We start from the raw sequence: 27874 nt of genomic DNA, 5'->3' as shown, positions 1-27874 counted from the left end.
CCATGTTTATTTGTATTTGAATAATTACAAACTCAGGAATCGCATAAATTACATTCATGATATTGAGGTCTTTATACTATTAAGCAAATAATTAACTTAGTCTCTTACAGACTACAACTACCAGAGGACATGCCCTTTCACCCAGTGTTCCATGTCTCTGTGCTCAGACTTTGCCATGCCCAAACCCAACGACTACCACCACCACCTTCTCTAAAAATTGATGGTAATCTAGAATGCGCAGTACAGAAAATCCTTGACTCAAAGAGAGTAAATGGCTTTTTATTCTACTTAATAGATTGGAAGGGTTACTGCCCAGATGATCGATCATTGGATCCTGCTGGGAACGTCCATCCCCCTCGGTTGGTATGACTCATTCACAAAACCCCCATAAACCTCGCCCTGTGTGTCACCCATTGTGGGGAGGAACTGTTATGATTACTAACTCCTGCATGCCAGCATGCCCCAAGTGTGCATCAGTTAATAGCACTAAGGCCATATAGTCCTACCCTCCTTTGACACAGCTAAGGCTAAAAGTTGTTCCCCCTATCTTTTAGACAAACCTTTTTACACGAAGAGTTTAAAGAGTTCAGTTGGTTCTGTATTTTGCTAGGCATAAACTAGCATTGCCATGTGCCAGATTTCAATATTTTCCTCATGATTGTTATGCTCCACGTTTGTGACTATCATCATGTTTGTACCAAGCCCCATGTCTGCTCCATGTGCTTGTATTTATCATTGTGTTTATTTAAGGCTTGTGTCCTTAGTAAATTATTATTTGTGTCAGGTGCACATTTAGAATTTCCCGTGGCAGTTGCTTATAACGGTTTCACGTGCAAGCACTTATTACACATGTTAGGAATTATCCATGTGCCTGCAAACAAGTATTTTCGGGAAACTGTGAGTCATAGTAAACACATGACCTTATAGAATATGGAACCACTGAAGTATAATTAACTACGTGCCCCTCCAGTACAATAGAACCAATGATAAATATTCCAGTTAAACCCCAGTTGGGCGCTTGGCTTTATTCCTTTCAAGAAGAAACTCTCCACTATCTCCCTGGAGCCCGAACCCCTCCTTCTTACCTCGTCTAGCATCCTGCCTGGCCGGCGATATCTGCGCACTTGCAGACATCTCCGAGCGGCTAATCAGAATTTCCCCGATCCTGGCATCACACCGAAAGACCTACCGTTGAGGAACGGGGGCAATCCCTTGTGCTCTGGAAGTCGCCTGGAATAGTGGTTGCACATCCAGATCCGTCCTGCAGGTGTCATCACTTGGAACTCTGAATGAAGGAAAAGAAAAACAAAGGGAAAAAGACCATCGTTAGTGCACTGTTCTTGTTTTCTCCGTGACTCTGTTCATTTCAAGCTTGCAACACTCCGGAACTTGTGCATTAATTCCTGAACTGAATAACGACACTTTTGAGAGCAGAAGAGACATTCCCATGAACAAAAAAAACAGAGGATAAAGCGGTGAAGCTGAAAGACAAAGCAAAATCCTTGTGAAGCATATGGCGTAATATGCTCAATGAGGAGACTTAGAACCATGACTAGGGACTCAATATAAGAGTGGTGTGTCTCCTTACCACAAGAGATCATAATACGTGTTTACTGTTTTCATTATTTTGTAAGTGTGTTTCATTACTTGGAGTGTTTACAAGAAATTGATTATGTTGATTGGCACAATGACTAATGATATGTATGTTACTTCTTCCTAGTTGTTCATTCTAGCACCATAGAATGTGTTTTCCCAAAAAGGGAGAATGTTGGGTGTCCCTTGCATAGCAGTCAGTCAGACAAACATCCAGAGGTTCAGTCATTGCCTCTTTTGTTGTTTTATCCAGACCCCGTTCGCTCCTGGGACAGCGTCTGTTTTGACGTAATACATTCTTTGGTCGAGTGCTGTGTCGGGTGTCAGATGGGTCCAGCATCGTCTTTGCAGACAAGTTTTCCAAGTCAGGTGTCCAACAGAAATCCAAGCCACTTAAATCCTATTTTCCCTGGCTATATGGACCGAGGGAATCTGATAAATGCTGAGGACCTAGCTGAGACATTACCAGAGATTTCCAGTGAGGAAATTCCCAATATGGTAATATTAACTAGGGCCCTTGGAACGATAGAGTGTGATTCAAGCCTTGCGCCAAGACATTCAAACCCTCAGGGATGAACTTGTGCAATATCCCCCACATCATTTGTTCTGGTTAGATTCAGGATTCATTTCCAAGGATAAACAATTTGTCACTCAATCCATGCTGTTTACAATTGAATCAAGGGCAACAGAACTGTCATGGAATGAGGGAACAGCCTGTGCTAATGGCACTATGCATACATTTACTCCCACTTCGCTGGCTCCCCTAGAATGCTTTTTTGCAGATAGCACTAACTTTAATGCATTCTGCAGACAATGTCAACTGCAATTCTTGTGCAAACTGGGGCCATTACCCTCTGATATAGCCAGGATTGCATTTATCATCTCCCACCAAGATGGTAATGCTGCAAATTGGGGATTACCTCTCATTGAGAAAACGATCCACTGTTGCATGAATATGCTAGGTTTTAAGAACATATGTGATGCGTATTTACAAAGCATACCTTTATTAAGGTAGGAGATAATGAGCTTTTAAACCTACAACGGGGAAGGACTTACTTATAATACAACCTTTCGCAAATTACTTGCTGAAACGCATTTCCCGAAGAAAAAAGAATATCCCTGTTTTATAGGGGCTGAAAGATGAATTGAAAGATTCTTTGGCTCACATAGTTGACCCTCTCTACCGATTGGGTGCAATTTATTGATCTAGTAGTTAGACTTGATCATCGACTTGCTGAGCATAAGAGCAACTGATCTAGAAATGAGCCAAGACTATTTTTGGTTTGATCTGAGTGAAAGGAGACTGATGTTAAGGTTAAGGACTCAGAGAACCCATGCTAATTGGAAGAACAAGGGGTCCTTATCTAGTAATGAGAAGGAACAATGCAGAAAATATATCTGTGCCTAAATTGTGGTAAAGCAGGACACTTTGCCTTCGATTGTATCGCCAAACCAAAAAAGGTTCAGAGAAAGATAAAAGTCATCACAGAAAAATGTGCAAGCTCAACTAGTACTGAGGTGAACTCTTTGAGAAGGTCTAATACACTGACCTCAGAATCATACCATAGGTAAAATTCCACAACACCTAACCATTTCAGTCACCATGATAATTTCCCCACAACAACAAAAACAACTGCCTATGCTCCTGGATTCAGGAGGCCCGGCGATTTCTAGGATTTAAGTTTGGCCAGTTCCTTAAATATCCCTTGAGTAAATAATCAAGAACCAGAAGTAGTAAGGGCAGTTGAAAGATTTGAATTGTCATCAGGATTGAGTACTTAACAAACGCTTCCCATAAACTTAATTTGTGCTAATAGAGAAAAAGACACCCCATCTTTCAATCTAATAGAGGCACACACTTTTGGTGCTATCATAGGGATATCCTAGCTACAACTCTATAATCCCCTTATTGATTGATCTTCATGCTGGGTGAATTTAGGGTCACCATACTGCAGTTACAGTTGCTATACCACAGCACAAGACCTGATTCCACCCCAAACGTGTGCAGCAGTGGCACCAGAACTTTCAAAACATCCTGCCAAAGGAATACTTGGATTTTCAGGATGAATAAAGCCATTCAGCTACCCCCTCACAGGGACTTTGACTGTCGCATTCATTTTATTAGAGGGGCCAACCTATCATGTAGTCTCATTTCGCTCAATTGGAAACTGAGACCAAATATCTAAAGCAATACCTGGACGAATTGCTAGTTTTAGGCTTCATTCATCATGCCACTTCTGTTTCTTCCGCCCTCTTCTTTGTCCCAAAGGAGAATGGTGATTTACGTCCATGCATAGACTACAGGGCCCTCAATAAGTTAACGGTCTAGAATAGACACCCTTTACCACTCATACATGTTCTCTTGGATCAGGTGCGAAAGTCAACAGAATGCACAAGAGGTTGCTGGTTACTTATTGGTTGTACCTAAAGTGGGGCCTTTTTTTTCTTTTTTTTTTGAAGGAGGTAGATAGGCTATTAAATGCATGGTTATCACCATTATAGCCCATGGAAGAGTTTTACTACTGCTTTATTTATATTACCTTGGGACTCCCACTTTGACAATGACCATATGAACCTATGAGAGGTACCCCGATTCTGGATCATTATGTTTTCAGGAGTGGTGCCACTATCTACTGGGTGCAGAATATAGAGTTACAGGTTACACAGATCATAAAAATGTGAATTATTTTCTATCCCTCAAGCACTTGACACATAGAGAGGTTAGATGGCTCTTGCTTTTTTATTGAAAATAATTTTGTTCTTACGTACCACCCTAGTACACATCAGACCAAGGCAGATATATTATCACACTGGGGTCATGATTCACCCGAATTAGCACATAACCCACCACACAATCTATTAGGTTCTGAGCAGGTGATAGGTACTTATATTAAACAACAGTTTTTGGATAATATAAAACAAGGGATGTAGCAGATGAATTCAGATGAATGGATCACAGAGGATGATATTATGGTAAAGGATGGACACCCCTACCATGGTAACAACTTGTATGTAACCACTGACAAACTCAGACATAAGGTGTTAAATTGGTGCCATGATAAACCTCTTGCTGGACATTCTGGCATTAAAAAAACTCTTGCTTACTGTAAAAGATTGCTTTGGCGACCTAACCTATCCATAGATGTGCACACTTAAGTACAAGCCTGTCCCATATGCCCCCAGAATAAGTCAGTCCATATTCCATCATTGGGTTTATTGCACCCTTTTCCAGTGCCTCAATTCCCCTGGCATACCATCAGTATGGACTTTGTAACCAATTTGCCAAATTCCAATGGTTATACTACTATATGGGTAGAAGTGCGTCTGTTCTCTACAATGGCACATTTAATTCTTTAAGAGGGGATCCTTACCGCCAAAGTACCTGTAGTCTTATTCACCCAGTACGATTTACGATTACATGGTCTCCCATTAATCTTTATTTCCAATAGAGCCCTCAATTTCTATCAAGATTTTGGCAAAACCTGTGCCAATCCTGAGATATTGATGCTCGTCTCTTGTCCAATTACCACCCACAAACAGATGGTCAGGCAGAACGAATAAATCAAGCACTAGAACAGATCCTTTGATATCAATTAACTTGTCACTCTTCAGAATAGGAAAACGTTTGACTTCTCGTGGAGTTTGCATAAAATAACACAGAACACTCCGCTACTTAGGTATCTCCTTTTTACTGCATGACAGGCATCAACCCACATATATAGACAGAAAAAAATGCCAGATATAGGAATCTCAGGTCCCTCACTACAGACCTTCCTGAAGCAATTATCTTAGATTCAACAAGCTGTATAAATACAACTCCAACAAACCGAGAAGTATGACGAGACACGCAAACAATCATCGCACACCACAACCAGCTTACAAAGTGAGTGATCAAGTGTGGCTGGCAAGTAATCACCTACGGCTTGAAAGAATGAATGAATGAATGAATGAATGAATGAATGAGAGGTATTTGTATAGCGTGAACAGCTACTCAAAAACTGAGTGCCCCAGCACTACCAAAGACAAGATAAAAAGAAGATAGAGTGAAATAAGATATTATAAGCTAAACGGGTATGTTTTTAAACATTTGCGGAATATGGGTTCAGTTTCTGTGCATCTAAGTTGATAGGGCAGGAGGTTCCAAATTTTCACAATGCATACAAAAGAGTGGTCCCACCACGTCTCCTTTTAAAAGGAGGAACCTATATGAGGTGGGACTGACTGGAACATACATTTCTGCTGAGCTGGTACTAAGTGATTCTTTTGTTCAGATAGCTGGGACCGATGTTCTTCAGGGCCCTCTGTGCTAAAGTTAGTGCTTTAAAGATGATCCTTTTATTGACAGGGACCCAGTGCAGGTGGGTAAGGTATGGTGAAGTGTGGGTACCTTTTTGCAAAATAAAGAGGAAGCCTGCTACCACATTTTGGACCACTGGCAGTTGCAGGCCTTAATATGCAGTGAAAGCAAGGTACAAGACATTCATGTAGTCCAGCCGAAAGAAGATCATAGCTTAAACTACGGTTTTGTGGGCCTCCCATGAAGAAGGGGGAGGAATTTCCTGAGAGCCTTAGGATCGACATACAGTTTCTAGCAACTGAGTGGATCTGGGTCTTAAAAGATAGGACAATATTGCAGATGACCCCCAGGTTTATAGCTGCCAGGATTGGGGGAGTTCCATCCTTGGTCCAGGCACTATCACAACCTGCATTAGGGTTAGGCCCTAACAGTCTGATATCTGTTTTGCTTTCTTTGAGCCAACCTAAGATTGCTCCCATGCAATTTGAGAAGGGAACTTTGCGGGATTCTTAATTTGCCAGATAGCAAAATACCAGCTGGATATTGGTGGCATATGAAACTATCATAATGCCAAGTGTCTCAATCACGGTGGCTAAAGGAGACATGTACATTATAAACAGTGTAGAACTATTAGCAGAGCCTTGGGGTATCCTACATTTTAGAGGTTTGGCTTGGAGAGGTGAGGTGAGGTTTCGTCCAAATTGCTTGCTATTGCAGAAAGATAGTCTAGTTCAGACAAACAAGTGCTGCACCCTGACCCCATGATCAGACAGGTGTTGTAAAAGGATGTCATGGGGGACAGTGTTGAACGCTGCATAGAGCTCGGACAGAATAAGTCTGCATTGTGTCACCAGTCTAGGGACATTTTTGTAGTGACTCAGTGACTTCCGGGAGCGCTGTTTTGGTGCTGTGTCAAGATTGAAAACCTGAGTGAGACGGGTGCATGAGGTGATAAGATTCTAAAAACTCTGAGAGTTGTTTATTTACTATAGATTCTAGTATTTTTGTGGCTGCTCAGGAAAGAGATATAGGTCAAATATTAGATAGAATATTACTATCTGCTAAAGGTTTCATTATTAGTGGGATGACACTAGCTTGTTTCTATAAAAAAGGAACTGAGCTAGTTTGGATGGAGGTATTAAACACCTCTGCATAAACAGGGTCGATAACCTCTGTTATTTCTTTTATTATACGGGGGTAAGGGTCAAATGGTGATCAAGGTTTACATGATAGAAGAAGTCTTTTTATTCATTTGGAGGAATGAAAGATGTCAGTAAATTAGATGGGTTAGGTTCAGAAGGGGCCAAAGGAAGGACATGGGAGGACGATGCTGTACGAACTCCATGTTTATTTGTATTTGAATAATTACAAACTCAGGAATCACATAAATTACATTCATGATATTGAGGGCCTTATACTATTAAGCAAATAATTAATCTAGTCTCTTACAGACTACAACTACCAGAGGATATGCCCTTTCACCCAGTGTTCCATGTCTCTCTGCTCTGACCTTGTCATGCCCAAACCCAACGACTACCACCACCACCTTCTCTATAAATTGATGGAAATCTAGAATTCGCAGTACAGAAAATCCTTGACTCAAAGAGAGTAAATGGCTTTGTATTCTACTTAACAGATTGGAAGGGTTACTGCCCAGATGATCGATCATGGGATCCTGCTGGGAACATCCATCCCCCTCGGTTGGTATGACTCATTCACAAAACCCCCATAAAACTCGCCCTGTGTGTCACCCATTGTGGGGAGGAACTGTTATGATTACTAACTCCTGCATGCCAGCATGCCCCAAGTGTGCATCAGTTAATAGCACTAAGGCCATGTAGTCCTACCCTCCTTTGACACAGCTAAGGCTAAAAGTTGTTCCCCTATCTTTTAGACAAACCTTTTTACACGAAGAGTTTAAAGAGTTCAGTTGGTTCTGTATTTTGCTAGGCATAAACTAGCATTGCCATGTGCCAGATTTCAATATTTTCCTCATGATTGTAATGCTCCACGTTTGTGACTATCATCATGTTTGTACCAAGCCCCATGTCTGCCCCATGTGCTTGTAATTATCATTGTGTTAATTTAAGGCTTGTGTCCTTAGTAAATCATTATTTGTGTCAGGTGCACATTTAGAATTTCCCGTGGCAGTTGCTTATAATGGTTTCACATGCAAGCACTTATTACACATATTAGGAATTATCCATGTGCCTGCAAACAAGTATTTTCTGGAAACTGTGAGTCATAGTAAACACATGACCTTCTAGAATATGGAACCACTGAAGTATAATTAACTACGTGCCCCTCCAGTACAATAGAACCGATGATAAATGTTCCAGTTAAACCCCAGTTGGGCGCTTGGCTTTATTCCTTTCAAGAAGAAACTCTCCACTATCTCCCTGGAGCCCGATCCCTCCTTCTTACCTCGTCTAGCATCCTGCCTGGCCGGCGATATCTGCGCACTTGCAGACATCTCCGAGCGGCTAATCAGAATTTCCCCGATCCTGGCATCACACCGAAAGACCTACCGTTGAAGAACGGGGGCAATCCCTTGTGCTCTGGAAGTCGCCTGGAATAGTGGTTGCACATCCAGATCCGTCCTGCAGGTGTCATCACTTGGAACTCTGAATGAAAGAAAAGAAAAAAAAAAGGGAAAAAGACCATCGTTAGTGCACTGTTCTTGTTTTCTCCGTGACTCTGTTCATTTCAAGCTTGCAACACTCCAGAACTTCTGCATTATTCCTGAACTGAATAACAACACTTTTGAGAGCACAAGAGACATTCCCATGAACAAAAAAAACAGAGGATAAAGCGGTGAAGCTGAAAGACAAAGCAAAATCCTTGTGAAGCATATGGCGTAATATGCTCAATGAGGAGACTTAGAACCATGACTAGGGACTCAATATAAGAGTGGTGTGTCTCCTTACCACAAGAGATCATAATACGCGTTTACTGTTTTCATTATTTTGTAAGTGTGTTTCATTACTTGGAGTGTTTACAAGAAATTGATTATGTTGATTGGCACAATGACTAATGAGATTTATGTTACTTCTTCCTAGTTGTTCATTCTAGCACCATAGAATGCGCTTTCCCAAAAAGGGAGATTGTTGGGTGTCCCGTGCATAGCAGTCAGTCAGACAAACATCCAGAGGTTCAGTCATTGCCTCTTTTGTTGTTTTATCCAGACCCCGTTCGCTCCTGGGACAGCGTCTGTTTTGACGTAATACATTCTTTGGTCGAGTGCTGTGTTGGGTGTCAGATGGGTCCAGCATCGTTTTTGCAGACAAGTTTTCCAAGTCAGGTGTCCAACAGAAATCCAAGCCACTTAAATCCTATTTCCCCTGGCTATATGGACCCAGGGAATCCGATAAATGCTGAGGACATAGCTGAGACATTAACAGAGATTTCCAGTGAGGAAATTCCCAATATGGTAATATTAACTAGGGCCCTTGGAACGATGTAGAGTGTGGTTCAAGCATTGCGCCAAGACATTCAAACCATCAGGGATGAACTGGTGCAATATCCCCCACATCATTCGTTCTGGTTAGATTCAGGATTCATTTCCAAGGATAAACAATTTGTCACTCAATCCATGCTGTTTACAATTGAATCAAGGGCAACAGAGCTGTCATGGAATGAGGGAACAGCCTGTGCTAATGGCACTGTGCATACATTTACTCCCACTTCGCTGGCTCCCCTAGAGTGATTTTTTGCAGATAGCACTAACTTTAATGCATTCTGCAGACAATGTCAACTGCAATTATTGTGTAAACTGGGGCCATTCCCCTCTGATATAGGTAGCATTGCATTTATCATCTCCCACCAAGATGGTAATGCAAATTGGGCATTACCTCTCATTAAGAATAACGATCCACTGTTGCACGAATATGCTAGGTTTTAAGAACCTATGTGATGCTTACTTACAAAGCATACCTTTATTAAGGTAGGTGATAATGAGCTTTTAAACCTACGACGGGGAAGGACTTACTTATAATACAACCTTTCGCAAATTACTTACTGAAACGCATTTGCCTGAAGAAAAAAGCATATCCCTGTTTTATAGGGGCTGAAAGATGAATTGAAAGATTCTTTGGCTCACATAGTTGACCCTCCCTACCGATTGGGTGCAATTTATTGATCTAGTAGTTAGACTTGATCATCGACTTGCTGAGCATAAGAGCAACTGATCTAGAAATGAGCCAAGACTGTTTTTGGTTCGATCTGAGTGAAAGGAGACTTATGTTAAGGTTAGGGACTCAGAGAACCCGTGCTAATTGGAAGAACAAGGGGTCCTTATCTAGTAATGAAAAGGAACGATGCAGAAAATATATCTGTGCCTAAATTGTGGTAAAGCAGGACACTTTGCCTTCGATTGTATCGCCAAACCAAAAAAGGCTCAGAAAAAGATAAAAGTCATCACAGAGGGCAATCAGAAAAATGTGCAAGCTCAACTAGTACTGAGGTGAACTCGTTGAGAAGGTCTAATACACTGACCTCAGAATCATACCATAGGTAAAATTCCACAACACCTAACCATTTCAGTCACCATGATAATTTCCCCACAACAACAAAAACAGTTGCCTATGCTCCTGGATTCAGGAGGCACCGGCAATTTCTAGGATTTAAGTTTGGCCAGTTCCTTAAATATCCCTTGAGTAAAGAAACAAGAACCAGAAGTAGTAAGGGCAGTTGAAAGATTTGAATTGTCATCAGGATTGATTACGTAACAACCATTTCCCATCAACTTAGTTTGTGCTAATAGACAAAAAGACACCCCATCTTTCAATCTAATAGAGGCTCACACTTTTGGTGCTGTCAATCAATCAATCAATCAGGGTACTTGTAAAGCGCGCTACTTACCCGTGATGGTCCCAAGGCGCTGGGGGGGGGGGGGGGGGGGTGCCGCTACTGCTCGAACAGCCAGGTCTTGAGGAGTCTTCTGAAGGTGAGTAGGTCTTGGGTCTGTCGTAGGTGGGTTGGGAGGGTGTTCCAGGTTTTGGCGGCGAGGTAAGATAAGGATCTGCCGCCGGCGGTCGTACGTTGGATGCGGGGGACATCTGCGAGGGCGAGGTTGTCGGAGCGGAGCTGGCGGGTGGGGGTGTAGAAGCTGAGTCTGCTGTTCAACATCTACATGGTGATCGCGGGGCGGGAGGAGTCGTGCATCGTTGGTGTGGTCGTGGAGTTGAAGCTGTCGTGGATGTCAGCGATCTTGCGGTGGAAGAAGATGGCCAGTGAGTCGCACAGTTCTTGTGAGGGCGGGATGTCGTTGGCGCTGGCGTCGGGATTGGAGAGTTCTTTCACGATGCGGAAGAGCTCTTTGCTGTCGTGTGCGTAGGCTGGTCCGGCATTCAGGAGTGCTTTGTGTCCGTGGGTGAGGAGCTTGAAGGTGATCCTCTTGTCGATGGGGAGCCAGTGCAGGTCTCTCAGGACGGGGGTGATGTGGCTGCGGTGGGGGGCGTTGACGATCAGTCGGGCGGAGGCGTTTGGGATGCGTTGTAGCCGCCGTTGGTGTTTGGCTGGGATTTCTGCGTAGAGTGCGTTGCCGTAGTCCAGTCTGCTGCTGACGAGGGCCTGTGTCACTGTTCTTTTTGTTTCGGTCGGGATCCATTTGTAGATCCGGCGGAGCATGTGTAGAGTGTTGTAGCAGGAGGAGGAGAGGGCGTTGACTTGCTTGGACATGGAGAGGGAGGAGTCGAGGATGAATCCTAGGTTGCGTGCGTGGTCTGTTGGTATCGGTGCTGTCCCCAGGGCGGTCGGCCACCAGGAGTCGTCCCAGGCTGAGGGGGTGGGTCCGAGGATGAGGACCTCCGTCTTGTCCGAGTTCAGTTTCAGACGGCTGCTCCTCATCGAGTCAGCGATGGCCTTCATGCCCTTGTGAATGTTGGTTTTGGCGGTGTGAGGGTCCTTGGCGAGGGAGAGGTTGAGCTGGGTGTCATCGGTGTAGGAGATGATGTTGAGGTTGTGGTGGCGGGCCACTTGTGCGAGGGGGGCCATCTAGATGTTGAAGAGCGTCGGGCTGAGGGATGAGCCCTGGGGGACGCCGCAGATGATGTCGGTGGCTTCTAACCGGAAAGGTGGGAGGCGGACGCTCTGTGTTCTGTCGGAGAGGAAGGACGTGGTCCAGTCAAGGGCCTTCTCTGGGATTCCGGCTTCTTGGAGGCGTGTCTGTAGGGTGCGGTGGCAGACCGTGTCGAATGCGGCTGACAGGTCCAGGAGGATGAGGGCTGATGTTTCACCGTTGCCCAGTTGGCGTCTGATGTCATCTGTGGCGGCGATGAGGGCTGTCTCGGTGCTGTGGTTACGTCTGAATCCGGATTGGGACGGGTCCAGGATGTTGTTGTCTTCGAGGTGGCTGGTCAGTTGAATGTTGACGATTTTCTCAATGACCTTTGCCGGGAACGGGAGCAGGGAGATGGGTCGGAAGTTCTTGAGGTCCGTGGGGTGCGCCTTGGGCTTTTTGAGGAGGGCGTTGATTTCAGCGTGCTTCCAGCTTTCCGGAAATGTCGCTTTTTCGAAAGAGATGTTGATGACCTGCCGTAGTTGGGGTGCGATGGCCGCGTCTGCTTTGTTGAATACGTGGTGTGGGCATGGGTCTGATGGAGATCCTGAGTGGATGGAGTTCATGGTCTCGTCGTCGTTGGTGTTGGCCCAGGAGGTCAGGCGGTTGGCGCTGTTGGTGATCGCGGGGCGGGAGGAGTCGTGCATCGTTGGTGTGGTCGTGGAGTTGAAGCTGTCGTGGATGTCAGCAATCTTGCGGTGGAAGAAGATGGCCAGTGAGTCGCACAGTTCTTGTGAGGGCGGGATGTCGTTGGCGCTGGCGTCGGGATTGGAGAGTTCTTTCACGATGCGGAAGAGCTCTTTGCTGTCGTGTGCGTTGTTATCCAGGCGGTCTTTGAAGGAGGATCTCTTGGCAAGTCTGATGAGGTGGTGATGTCTGCGGGTGGCGTCCTTGTGGGCTGCGTGGTTTTCTGGCGTTCGTTTGTGGAGCCATTTCTTCTCCAGCTTACGGCAGGCGCGTTTGGAGGTCAGGAACTCGTCGGTGAACCAGGTGGCTCTCCTACTGGTGTGGCTGTTGGAGGGTCTCTTGAGTGGGGCGAGGGTGTTGGCGCAGTCGTCGATCCACTGTCTGAGGTTGCGGGCTGCGGCATCGGGGCTGGTGGGGTTGATAGGTGGGTTCTGGGCGAGGGTGGTGGTCAGTTGGTCTTCGGTGACTTTGTTCCAGCAGCGGCGCAGCAGCTGTTGGGTGCGATGGTGCGTGGTTGGTTTTTTGAAGGTGAAGTGGATGCAGCGGTGGTCGGTCCAGTGGGGTTCGGAGGTGTGGTCGAAGGCGACGTGGGTGCTTGTGGAGAAGACGGCGTCCAGCATGTGGCCTGCGGCGTGGGTGGGTGCGATGATGAGTTGTCTGAGGCCGAGGTTGGCGAGGTTTTTATTCAGAGTGGCGGAGATGGCGTCATTGTTGTTCTCGAGGTGGAAATTCAGGTCCCCAAGGAGGATGTAGTCCGTGGAGGCGAGTGCGTGGGTGCTGGCGTGGTCGGCGATGGAGTCGCTGAACTGTGCTCGTGGTCCGGGGGGTCTGTAGATGAGGGTTCCTCTGAGGGTGGTGTTGGGGTCGGTGTGGATCCGGAAGTGCAGGTGTTCGGCGGTGTTGAGGGTGTCGTCTGCGTGGGTGGTGACCTTGAGGGTGGACTTGTAGACGATGGCTATTCCTCCTCCGATTCCATTGGCGCGGTCCCTGCGGGTGATCTTGTAGGCGGCCGGGATGGCTATGGCGATGTCGGGTGCCGAGGAGTCGTTCCACCAGGTCTCGGTGAGGAAGGCCACGTCTGGGGCGAAGGTGGCGAGCAGGTCCCAGAGCTTGACGGCGTGTTTGCGTGCGGAGCGGGTGTTGAGTAGAATGCAGTGGAGGTGGTTGGGTCCAGTTCTTGGAGGTTTGGTGGGTCTGTCGCAGGCGAAGCTGCAGGTGCGGCAGGAGAAGGGTCCGTGGGTCCGTTTCGGGGCGGCTTGGAAGCAGGTGTTGTGTCGGCTGGCGTTGAGTGCATGGAGGGAGTCGGCGTCGTATCTGAGTCTGGCGTCGTGGCGAGCATGGGGTCCAGGGGTTCTGGCGCTGGGCGTGGTCCAGGCGCCGACGGGTGCAGACGGGGAATTTAGGGTCACCATACTGCAGTTACAGTTGCTATACCACAGCACAAGACGTGATTCTACCCCAAACGTGTGCAGCAGTGGCACCAGAACTTTCAAAACATCCTTCCAAAGGAATACTTGGATTTTCAGGATGAAGAAAGCCATTCAGCTACCCCCTCACAGGGACTTTGACTGTCGCATTCATTTTATTACAGGGGCCAACCTATCATGTTGTCTCATTTACGCTCAATCGGGAACTGAGACTAAGTATCTAAAGCAATACCTGGACGAATTGCTAGTTTTAGGCTTCATTCATGCCACTTCGCCTGTTTCTTCCACCCTCTTCTTTGTCCCAAAAAAGAAAGGTGATTTACGTGCATGCATAGACTACAGGGCCCTCAATAAGTTAACGGTCCAGAATAGACACCCTTTACCACTCATTCATGTTCTCTTGGATCAGGTGCGAAAGTCAACAGAATACACAAGAGGTTGCTGGTTACTTATTGGTTGTACCTAAAGCTTGGTCTTTTTTTAAAAAAGGAGGTGGATAGGCTATTAAATGCATGGTTATCACCATTATAGCCCATGGAAGAGTTTTACTACTGCTTTATTTATATTACCTTGTGACTCCCACTTTGACAATGAGGAATGATTCCACTATATGAATCTATGAAAGGTACCCCGATTCTGGATCATTGTTTTCAGGAGTGGTACCACTATCTACTGGGTGCATAATATAGAGTTACAGGTTACACAGATCATAAAAATGTGAATTATTTTCTAACCCTCAAGCACTTGACACACAGACAGGTTAGATGGCTCTTCCTTTTTTACTGAAAATAATTTTGTTCTTACGTACCACCCTAGTACACATCAGACCAAGGCAGATATATTATCACACTGGGGTCATGATTCACCCGAATTAGCACATAACCCACCACACAATCTATTAGGTTCTGAGCAGGTGATAGGTACTTATATTACACAACAGTTTTTGGATAATATAAAACAAGGGATGTAACAGATGAATTCAGATGAATGGATCACAGAGGATGATATTATGGTAAAGGATGGGTACACCTACCATGGTAACAACTTGTATGTAACCACTGACAAACTCAGACATAAGGTGTTAAATGGGTGCCATGATAAACCACTTGCTGGACATTCTGGCATTAAAAAAACTCTTGCTCACTGTAAAAGATTGCTTTGGTGACCTAACCTATCCATGGATTTGCACACTTAAGTACAAGCCTGTCCCATATGCCCCCAGAATAAGTCGGTCCATACTCCATCATTGGGTTTATTGCACCCCTTGCCAGTGCCTCAATACCCCTGGCATACCATCAGGATGGACTTTGTAACCAATTTGCCAAATTCCAATGGTTATACTGCTATATGGGTAGAAGTGCGTCTGTTCTCTACAATGGCACATTTAATTCTTTAAGAGGGGATCCTTACCGCCAAAGTACCTGTAGTGTTATTCACCCAGTACAATTTACGATTCCATGGTCTCCCATCAATCTTTATTTCCGATAGAGCCCTCAATTTCTATCAAGATTTTGGCAAAACCTGTGCCAATCCTTAGATATCGATGCTCGTCTCTTGTCCACTTCCCACCCACAAACAGATGGTCAGGCAGAACGAGTAAATCAAGCACTAGAACAGATCCTTTGATATCAATTAACTTGTCACTCTTCAGAATGGAAAAACGTTTGACTTCTCATGGATTTTGCATGAAATAACACAGAACACTCCACTACTTAGGCATCTCCTCTTTACTGCATGACAGGCATCAACCAACATATATAGACAGAAATAAATGCCAGATGTAGGAATCTCAGGTCCCTCACTACAGACCTTCCTGAAGCAATTATCTTAGATTCAACAAACTGTATAAATACAACTCCAACAAACCAAGAGAAGTATGATGAGACATGCAAACAATCATCGCACACCACAACCAGCTTACAAAGTGAGTGATCAAGTGTGGCTGGCAAATAATCACCTACGGCTTGAAAGAATGAATGAATGAATGAGAGGTATTTGTATAGCGTGAACAGCTACTCAAAAACTGAGTGCTCCAGCACTACTAAGACAAGATAATAAGAGGATAGAGTGAAATAAGATAATATAAGCTAAACAGGTATGTTTTTAAACATTTGCGGAAGATGGATTCAGTTTCTGTGCTTCTGAGTTGATAGGGCAGGAGGTTCCAAATTTTCGCAATGCATACAAAAGAGTGGTCCCACCACGTCACCTTTTAAAAGGAGAAACCTATTGTAGGAGAGTAGGGTCTGCTATCCTATGGTCACCCCAAATTTTTGCTTTTTGCTTCACTGGTTTTTGACATATTGAGGCTGTGGGCCTACTAATCAGACCCCCAGCCTGCTGTTCTCTCTAACTAAATTGACACTATGCACCCTAGGTGCATAACCAATTGGAAGTAGATCACCCTGTGAGCCCCTGTACCAGTGTACACTAGGTACCCAGAGCATTGGTGTATCTAAGGCCTACCAGGGGCTGAAGCATGTATTATGCCACCCCTGGCCTGGCCTAACTAATTTGACGAAACTGGCTGATCACTCAGCTGGGGTAAGTTGGTGTAACCACCTCTTACTTAGGTGTAGTATACCTATACCTAACCTTAAATGGGACACATGTTAACCTATAAGTCACTCCTATGGCAGGCCTTAACAATCCTGAAGGCAGAGGGCTTGGTTCCATGTGAGATGGTGCTCTGGCATGAGCTGAGCCTGTCTGCAGTGGTCGGAACTACTTCCTTCTACCGTTTCCAGATATCGTCATACCATATACTCTTAAGTGCATTATGAACCTCGCGGTTAAATGCTATCTTTGGTTTGGCTTTATCAAAACATGTCGAGTAAGGTGTCATACGAATTGGAATACTAACCCCATGCCAATTCTGGCGACGGGGTTAGCATTCCACTCTTCTAGAGGGACACGACATGTACAGTACCTGAAACCCGGGTAAAATCCGACATAGCCTCAGCTCCACAAAATGGATGCTGCCACCACAGACACAAGTCTGCCCTCCTGCTGCTGGGAGTCCTTCCAGCTTGGGAGACATGGAAAAAGGGTTTCCTGCCAGGGGAGGTGCGAGCACCACCCCAGACAGGATTTTGTGTATTGGTCAGGTAGGGCTTGAAAGAAACCAGACATGCCTGAGGCTCACAAGGAGCCTCGGTGCATATGCCAGTTCAAACCGGTCCTGGGGCACACCAGCCCCGGACCTGGGGCGAGCTGGACAAAAGATTGGGGGTGTAACCACCCCCCTTCCTGGTCCCACCCTTAGGGAGGGACCTAGCAGGTAGTCCGGCCCCTAGAATCCGCTTAAAGGTAGGAGCTGTGTCCTAAGACTTCAGACATCCTGGAATCAACTTAACCACAAGAAGAAGACGGGAACTTCGATGCTCTGCTGCACAGAGGACTGAAGGAAATCTCCCCTATGGTCAGGGAGTGACCATCTTGCTAACGCAAGCACCAACCAGCTATTCAACGTCTGCTTTGCCGCCGCCTCCTGCCGGAGCCCGAGCCCAGAGCCCGACAAGACCTGGACCTCCAGACCTCTCACCGCCCGATCCACAGTCCCTGCAAAGAAGGAACCCGTGGAGGCACCGAGACACGTGGAGCCAGCCATCTTGGAAGACCGACGACAAGCTGCAAGCGCAACGACAGAGGCTCCCTCCAAGTTGTACTTTGGGTCCTGAGAAACCCAACACCCGAGCAGCATCTGCACCAAAGGTGAGCCCTCCAGCATCTCCACGATCTGCGTGGGGCCCCTCTGCACTTTGCATCTCGACGCGCCTGCTCGGTCCCTGCCCGTTGGCTAGTGGCCATTTTGGCGACCTATTTTGAAATCAACGACCCTGGTCTGGTTGCCCCAGACTGGCTCTAGCTGCTCTCCAAAAGAGCAGCCCCTCTGACCTTGCTGGTCAGAACAATCAGCTTTCTTGAACTTCCACGACTCCTGCCTTTGCCAAGGCTTGTTTGCTTCTTTCGAGTCGCCAACACCGCCGACAGAGAGAGCCTGCGTGGGACAGCTCGTGACTCGACTCCTGGACGTCGTCGACCTTCAGGGACCACGTGGCTGCGGAGACAAGCTACACCTCTTTGCCTGTTTGCACCCGACATCGCCTGGTACCTACCTGGTGCCACGCCGGTCCCTGGCTAGTGACTGTGAACACTGTCCCCTCTGCTTTAGGTCTTCTACAACTCCGATCCACCCTTGTATCCAACGCAGCTCTTCTGGACCGACCGCCTGCAGCATCTTTGTCATCAGGCTCCATTGAATCGATAGAAGAAACCCGACGCACTTCGAGACCTATGCACCCGCTTCCTGTGGGTGAGGTAAAGCTGGCACTCCGGTGCCCAAGTGTAGAGAAACATCTCTAGTGTCTGTGTTTTGAATCTTGAGATCGTAGTCCACCCAGAAGACCCTTTCTGCAGTAACTTTTAAACTTTTACACACCCATTGAAAACCTATGGGAGCACGCGTGTAACTTTCCTCACTGCACACGCGACCCGTGGACCTCCTGGTCACTAACTGAAGTTAGCTCCTTGTAGGCCCAGCGATTCTAGAGGCCCTAGGCTTTTTCCCTTTCCTGTTCGTGGTACTTATACCACTATTTTAGTATATGGTTTGAGTGGCCACCAGGGCCCATCCATATAAAGTGCAACTTCTGTATATTATAAAGTTGTCTTGTTTAACGATTTGTGCTCCTGTGCTCATAAAGAGTCTAGGGGATACTTTGAGAAATAAATACATATATATTTTCAATATATATCTGTGTGGTGTCCTTTCATTGGTATAAAGGGGGGTTACATTTGGTAAAACAGCCTGCTTAACACGCTTTAACGAGTTTAGCCTCAAAGACTGCTTAGCCTACGCTACCACTAGGGCAGCTAGTCCGAAAAGGTTGACTTACAACCACACCATAAGGGTTGCTTGGCATGGTACAAGGTGGTCACTTTAACTAGTGAACATCATATACCAGGCCAACTTCTCACATTGGTGAGCAGCGGTTGGATTTGAGCTTGCTGTGTTTTACCATTGTAATCTCTTGGTTACCATTTGAAAGATCACATAGGTACCTGTAGGTACATATAAAACAAGATAGATATACTTAAGTTCTACTGAACTTAGTTGTTGTAGGGCAAAGGGAGTAGCACACCCTGACTACAACTACTAGATAGGTTTAGTAGGTAAACCCAAGTGTAGGTGGATTGCAACACATCCACCCCCACTTAAGAGCAATGGAGGGGGCAGAGGGGTCCAAGGTACCCATCTCTGTCGAGAGTGACCCCCAGAGGGCACCAACTCTCTTTGCTTCCCTAAATCAAAATGAGCTCAGGCAGTTGGCAAATATCAGGGGCCTTAAACAGCCCAAGAACCCTACTTCTGCTGAGCTCAGAGAACTCTTACAGGCTGATGAAGATCAGAGAGCTCTCAAGAAAGCCTCCCAGTTAGGCCCCTTAGGGACTGGAACAGGAGGCCCCCCTTCTGAAGATGCTACTGAGGTACCCCTTTCCAATAGTCACCCCTTAGATGAGAACCATACTACAGAGGATGAAAGTGATAAGGGTACTGATACAGAAGGTAGTGAGGATGAAGGGAGAACTAGCCCAGTGCCAAGTGTTATACGTGACCCAGCTAACCTAAGGCTATTGGGGACTGACAATGGGATCATCCCATTGGATCTCCCCAGTGGACTTAACCAGGGGCTTGGGAGGCAAATGAATCACTCAGGTGAATCTAATGCTTCTCATGCCTCTAGAGGCTCTCAGTGTCACTCCAGGAGAAGGATGACCACCCCTCAGAGGAGGAAGCATGAGGCCAGAATGAAGGAAGCTCAGCTGAGAATCAGGAGACAGGAGCTAGAAGTAGCTCTGATGGAAGAGAAACTGAGTAAGGCTAGGCCACCTAGAGAGAGTGGGTCTATACCCACTGGTGGCAGTATTGTCCCTAAGGACAAAGATCGGGTCTTTGACAATAGGAACCTGTCCAAGGTTGTGCCCCCCTACAAAAGTGGGGATGACATCCACAAATGGATGACTGCTCTTGAGAGAGCCTGCAAAGTGCAGCAGGTTCCTGAAGACCAGTGGGCAGCAATCTTATGGCTCTCCTTTGAAGGAAGAGGCAGAGATAGACTCCTCACTGTTAGGGAGGAGGATGTCAGAAATTACAGAGCCCTGAAGAGTGTCCTAGTTGATGGGTTAGGCTTAACCACTGAACAGTACAGGTTAATGTTCAGAGACACCCAGAAGACACAGACTCAGGACTGGTCTGAATACATTGAATGAGCCACTAAGGCTTTGGAGGGTTGGTTGCTGGGAAGTAAGGTATCTGATTATACAGGATTGTACAATTTGATGATGAGAGAACAGATTTTAAATAACTGTCAGAACCAGCAACTGCATCAACACTTGGTTGACTCAGATCTGACCTCTCCCCAAGAATTGGGAAAGAAGGCAGACAAATGAGTCAGAACCAGGGTTAAGCAAAAGAACCAGAACCAGGGCCAAGGGGGTGATCAGAAGAAAACAGACCAAAAGGGTGGAGATCAGAAATCTAAAGACCAGAAGTCTTCAACAGGGCCCCAAACTAGTACTAACGAGGGTGGGTCCCAGCCTAAAGGGAAGAAGAAAGAAGGTCCAAAGAAACCCTGGTGCAAATCTTGCAAGAAAACAACTCACTGGACTAGTGATTGTAAGAAGGGTGGAGCCCCCAACACTGTTGCCCCTAAGGCACCTGCTCCCAGTACTACTGTTAGCAGTGTTGGTCCCCAGACAAAGGGTGTAGTGGGAATCACTATGGGAACTGAAGGAGATTCTGACTTAGACAGAACCCTGACACAGGCAGTCTTGATCTGTGATGGGGACATGGATTTGTCCCTGACTGTGAGCCCCAGTAACCTGGGCAAGTACAGACAGACTCCTTTAATTAATGAAAAAGTGGCTCAAGCCTACAGGGACACATGTGCCAGTATCACTATGGTGACACGAGGCTTTGTGGACCCTGGACAGTACATACCAGGTGAGAACTACCTGGTGACCAATGGCAGCAATGCCACTACTTCACACAGTGTGGCAGTTGTTAACTTCTTATGGGGAGGGGCAACTGGCCTCAAAAGGGTTGTGGTTAGTGCAGACCTCCCAGTAGAATGTTTGTTGGGCAATGACCTAGAGAGTTCTCTATGGTCAGAAGTGGAGTACAGGACACATGCAGAGATGTTAGGTATATCACCACATGTCCTTGCTGTGACCAGGTCACAGGCCAAAAAGTGCCTTACTGAACCACAGGTCTTGGATCCTGGAACAATGGACCAAGCACCTACCAAGAAGAAGAACAGGAGGGTTAAGGCTGTGCCTTCCCCCCTGCCTCCAAGTGATGATCAGCCTTCCCAGGAAGATGATCTAGAGGACCCTGAAGGAACTGTCCCTGAAGAGCTTGAACCTGATCAGGTTGAGTTTCTGGGGACAGGGGGACCTTCCAGGGCTGACTTGGGGCAGGCTCAGTTAACCTGTCCATCTCTTGAACCCCTCAGACAGCTGGCTGCTGCTGAGGCTGCTGGGAATGCTCAAGGTACCCATAAAGTGTATTGGGATAATGGGCTCCTTTATTCAGAGGCTAGAGACCCAAAACCTGGTGCAACCAGGAGGTTGGTTATACCTCTGCAATTTAGGGGCTTCCTTCTTACCTTGGCCCATGATATTCCTCTAGCAGGACACTTAGGCCAGAACAAGACTTGGGACAGGCTTGTCCCTCACTTTCACTGGCCTCACATGAATGAAGATACAAAGGAGTTTTGTCGCTCCTGTGTGACCTGCCAAGCCAGTGGCAAATCAGGTGGCACAACAAAGGCCCCCCCTAATACCACTACCTGTGGTGGGGGTCCCCTTTGAAAGAGTGGGAATAGATATAATGGGTCCCATGGATCCTCCCACTGCATCTGGGCACAGATTTATACTGGTGGTAGTGGATCATGCCACCAGGTATCCAGAGGCAATTCCCCTTAGGACCACTACAGCTCCTGTTGTGGCCAGGGCCCTGCTGGGAGTATTCTCCAGAGTGGGGTTTCCTAAGGAGGTGGTTTCTGACAGAGGTACCAACTTAATGTCAGGATACTTGACAGCTATGTGGAAGGAATGTGGTGTCAACTACAAGTTCACCACTCCTTATCACCCACAATGCAATGGGCTTGTTGAGAGATTCAACAAGACCCTAAAGGGTATGATCAAAGGATTACCTGAAAAGCTCAGGCGAAGATGGGACATCCTTCTACCCTGCCTTCTGTTTGCTTACAGAGAGGTCCCACAAAAAGGAGTTGGCTACAGCCCCTTTGAATTGTTGTTTGGGCACCCTGTAAGAGGCCCACTGTGTTTAGTGAAGGAAGGATGGGAGTTACCTCTCAAAAAGCCTAAGGAAGACATAGTGGACTATGTACTTGGTCTCCGCTCCAGGATGGCCGAGTATATGGAGAAGGCATCCAAAAACCTTGAGGCAAGCCAGCCCTTACAGAAAGCTTGGCATGACCAAAAGGCTGTCTTGGTTGAGTTTCAGCCAGGACAGAAGGTATGGGTGTTGGAGCCAGTGGCCCCAGCAGCACTCTAAGACAAATGGTCTGGACCCCATACAATCCTGGAAAAGAAGGGAGAGGTTACCTACTTGGTGGACCTAGGAACTCCCAGGAGTCCCCACAGGGTACTCCATGTTAACAGGTTAAAAGCATATGTTGACAGGGCAGACATGGGCTTGCTCATGGCTACAGATGAGGGACAGGAGGAAGAGAGTGACCCTCTCCCAGACCTGTTGTCTCAGAACCCTGAAGATGGCTCAGTTGAAGGAGTGACCCTTGGAGGCAACCTCACTGATCATCAGCAGATTGAATGTAGACAGGTTCTACAATCATTTCAACATATGTTCTCACTGATACCTAGTCAAACTGACTGGTGTACCCATGTGGTGGACACTGGTGACAGTCTGCCTGTAAAGAACAAACTTTACAGACAACCTGACAACGTCAGGGACTGTATAAAGGCTGAGGTACACAAAATGCTGGAATTAGGTGTCATTGAGCCCTCAGAGAGCCCCTGGGCTAGCCCAGTGGTTCTGGTCCCCAAACCTCACACCAAAGATGGCAAGAGAGAGATGAGGTCCTGTGTGGATTACAGAGGACTCAATGCTGTCACTAGGACAGATGCACATCCTATTCCAAGGGCAGATGAGCTCATAGACAAACTAGCTTCTGCTAAGTTTTTGAGCACATTTGACTTGACAGCTGGCTATTGGCAAATCAGATAAGCTGAGGAGTCTAAGGCCAAAACAGCATTCTCAACCCCAGGTGGGCATTATCAATTTTTGGTGATGCCCTTTGGTCTGAAGAATGCACCTGCCCCCTCCAAAGGTTGGTGAATCAAGTCCTTACTGGGTTGGATGACTTTTGTGCAGCATATCTTGATGACATTGCTGTCTTTAGCTCCACCTGGGAGATCACCTGATCCACCTGAAGAAGGTACTTGAGGCTCTGCAAAAGGCAGGCCCCACTATCAAGGCTACTAAGTGCCAGATAGGGCAGAGTAAGGTTGTGTATTTGGGCCACCTTGTAGGTGGAGGCCAAGTTCAACCACTGGAGAGTAAGATACAATCCATCAAGGACTGGTCCCCTCCAACCACCCAGACTCAAGTTCGAGCTTTCTTGGTCTTGACTGGGTACTACATGAAGTTTGTTAAGAACTATGGGTCCATTGTGACTCCTCTTAATGATCTGACATCCAAGAAGATGCCCAAAAAGGTTCAGTGGACAGTAAGTTGTCAAAAGGCATTTGATGACCTAAAGAAGACCATGTGCTCTGCACCTATCCTGAAAAGTCCTGACTACTCCAAAGAGTTTATTGTCCAAACAGATGCTTCTGAGTTGGGTGTGGGAGCTGTGCTGTCACAACTTAATGTAGATGGTCAAGACCAACCCATTGGTTTTATTAGCAGAAGGTTGACCCCCAGAGAGAAGAATTGGTCAGCTATTGAGAGGGAGGCCTTTGCTGTGGTGTGGGCCCTGAAGAAGCTGAGGCCATACTTGTTTGGCACTCACTTCAAGATTCAGACCGACCATAAGCCCCTCTTGTGGCTAAATCAGATGAAGGGTGAAAACCCCAAACTGCTTAGGTAGTCCATTTCCCTACAGGGGATGGACTTTACAGTGGAGCACCGGCCAGGTACAGACCATGGGAATGCAGATGGTCTCTCCAGGTACTTCCACTTAGGACATGAAGACGAGACTGGTCAAGGCTAGTTTAATGTCCCTGCGTTTGGGGGGGGGGGGGGGGGGTTGTGTAGGAGAGTAGGGTCTGCTATCCTATGGTCACCCCAAATTTTTGCTTTTTGCTTCACTGGTTTTTGACATATTGAGGCTGTGGGCCTGCTAATCAGACCCCCAGCCTGCTGTTCTCTCTAACTAAATTGACACTATGCACCCTAGGTGCAAAACCAATTGGAAGTAGATCACCCTGTGAGCCCCTGTACCAGTGTACACTAGGTACCCAGAGCATTGGTGTATCTAATGCCTACCAGGGGCTGAAGCATGTATTATGCCACCCCTGGCCTGGCATAACAAATTTGACGCAACTGGCTGATCACTCAGCTGGGGTAAGTTGGTGTAACCACCTCTTACTTAGGTGTAGTATACCTATACCTAACCTTAAATGGGACATATGTTAACCTATAAGTCACTCCTATGGCAGGCCTTAACAATCCTGAAGGCAGAGTGCTTGGTTCCATGGGAGATGGTGCTCTGGCATGAGCTGAGCCTGTCTGCAGTGGTCGGAACTACTTCCTTCTACCGTTTCCAGATATCGTCATACCATATACTCTTAAGTGCATTATGAACCTCGCGGTTAAATGCTATCTTTGGTTTGGCTTTATCAAAACATGTCGAGTAAGGTGTCATATGAATTGGAATACTAACCCCTCGCCAATTCTGGTGACGGGGTTAGCATTCCACCCTTCTAGAGGGACACGACATGTACAGTACCTGAAACCCGGGTAAAATCCGACATAGCCTCAGCTCCACAAAATGGATGCTGCCACCACAGACACAAGTCTGCCCTCCTGCTGCTGGGAGTCCTTCCAGCTTGGGAGACGTGGACAAAGGGTTTTCTGCCAGGGGAGGTGCGAGCACCACCCCAGACAGGATTTTGTGTATTGGTCAGGTAGGGCTTGAAAGAAACTAGACATGCCTGAGGCTCACAAGGAGCCTCGGTGCATATGCCAGTTCAAACCGGTCCTGGGGCACACCAGCCCCAGACCTGGGGCGAGCTGGACAAAGGATTGGGGGTGTAACCACCCCCCTTCCTGGTCCCACCCTTAGGGAGGGACCTAGCAGGTAGTACGGCCCCTAGAATCCGCCTAAAGGTAGGAGCTGTGTCCTAAGACTTCAGACATCCTGGAATCAACTTAACCACAAGAAGAAGATGGGAACTTCGACGCTCTGCTGCACAGAGGACTGAAGGAAATCTCCCCTATGGTCAGGGAGTGACCATCTTGCTAACGCAAGCACCAACCAGCTATTCAACGTCTGCTTTGCCGCCGCCTCCTGCCGGAGCCCGAGCCCAGAGCCCGACAAGACCTGGACCTCCAGACCTCTCACCGCCCGATCCACAGTCCCTGCAAAGAAGGAACCCGTGGAGGCACCGAGACACGTGGAGCCAGCCATCTTGGAAGACCGACGACAAGCTGCAAGCGCAACGACAGAGGCTCCCTCCAAGTTGTACTTTGGGTCCTGAGAAACCCAACACCCGAGCAGCATCTGCACCAAAGGTGAGCCCTCCAGCATCTCCACGATCTGCGTGGGGCCCCTCTGCACTTTGCATCTCGACGCGCCTGCCCGGTCCCTGCCCGTTGGCTAGTGGGCATTTTGGCGACCTATTTTGAAATCAACGACCCTGGTCTGGTTGCCCCAGACTGGCCCTAGCTGCTCTCCAAAAGAGCAGCCCCTCTGACCTTGCTGGTCAGAACAATCAGCTTTCTTGAACTTCCACGACTCCTGCCTTTGCCAAGGCTTGTTTGCTTCTTTCGAGTCGCCGACACCGCCGACAGCGAGAGCCTGCGTGGGACAGGTCGTGACTCGACTCCTGGACGTCGTTGACCTTCAGGGACCACGTGGCTGCGGAGACAAGCTACACCTCTTTGCCTGTTTGCACCCGACATCGCCTGGTACCTACCTGGTGCCACGCCGGTCACTGGCTAGTGACTGTGAACACTGTCCCCTCTGCTTTCAGGTCTTCTACAACTCCGATCCACCCTTGGATCCAACGCAGCTCTTCTGGACCGACCGCCTGCAGCATTTTTGTCATCAGGCTCCATTGAATCGATAGAAGAAACCCGACGCACTTCGAGACCTATGCACCCGCTTCCTGTGGGTGAGGTAAAGCTGGCACTCCGGTACCCAAGTGTAGAGAAACATCTCTAGTGTCTGTGTTTTGAATCTTGAGATCGTAGTCCACCCAGAAGACCCTTTCTGCAGTAACTTTTAAACTTTTACGCACCCATTGAACACCTATGGGAGCACGCGTGTAACTTTCCTCACTGCACACGCAACCCGTGGACCTCCTGGTCACTAACTGAAGTTAGCTCCTTGTAGGCCCAGCGATTCTAGAGGCCCTAGGCCTTTTCCCTTTCCTGTTCGTGGTACTTATACCACTATTTTAGTATATGGTTTGAGTGGCCACCAGGGCCCATCCATATAAAGTGCAACTTCTGTATATTATAACGTTGTCTTGTTTAACGATTTGTGCTCCTGTGCTCATAAAGAGTCTAGGGGATACTTTGAGAAATAAATACATATATATTTTCAATATATATCTGTGTGGTGTCCTTTCATTGGTATAAAGGGGGGTTACATTTGGTAAAACAGCCTGCTTAACACGCTTTAACGAGTTTAGCCTCAAAGACTGCTTAGCCTACGCTACCACTAGGGCAGCTAGTCCGAAAAGGTTGACTTACAACCACACCATAAGGGTTGCTTGGCATGGTACAAGGTGGTCACTTTAACTAGTGAACATCATATACCAGGCCAACTTCTCACACCTATATGAGGTGGGCCTGACTGGAACATAGATTTCTGCTGAGCTGGTACTAAGTGATTCTTTTGTTCAGATAGCTGGGACCGATGATATTCAGGGCCCTCTGTGCTAAAGTTAGTGATTTAAAGATGATCCTTTTATTGACAGGGACCCAGTGCAGGTGGGTAAGGTATGGTGCAGTGCGGGTACCTTTTTGCAAAATACAGAGGAAGCGTGCTGCCACATTTTGGACCACTGGCAGTTGCAGGCCTTAATATGCAGTTAAAGCAAGGTACAAGACATTCACGTAGCCCAGCCGAAAGGAGAGATCACAGCTTAAACTACAGTTTTGCAGGTCTCCCATGGAAGAAGGGGGAGGAATTTCCTGAGAGCCTTAGGATCCACATACAGTTTCAAGCAACTGAGTGGATCTGGGTCTTAAAAGATAGGACAATATTGCAGATGACCCCCAGGTTTATAGCTGCCAGGATTGGGGGAGTTCCATCCTTCGGCCAGGCACTATCACAACCTGCATTAGGGTTAGGCCCTAACAGTATGATTTCTGTTTTGCTTTCTTTGAGCCAACCTAAGATTGCTCCCATGCAATTTGAGAAGGGAACTTTGCGGGATTCTTAGTTTGCCAGAGAGAAAAATATCAGCTGGGTTTTGTTGGCATATGAAACTATCATAATGGCAAATGTCTCAACTAGGGTGGCTAAAGGAGACATGTACATTATAAACAGTGTAGAACTATTAGCAGAGCCTTGGGGTATCCTACATTTT

The sequence above is a fragment of the Triturus cristatus genome, chromosome 9 (assembly GCF_964204655.1).
Source record: "Triturus cristatus chromosome 9, aTriCri1.1, whole genome shotgun sequence".
NCBI classification, from domain to species: domain Eukaryota; kingdom Metazoa; phylum Chordata; class Amphibia; order Caudata; family Salamandridae; genus Triturus; species Triturus cristatus.
The sequence above is the reverse complement of the archived record's forward strand: the minus strand, read 5'-3'. Positions refer to the sequence as shown.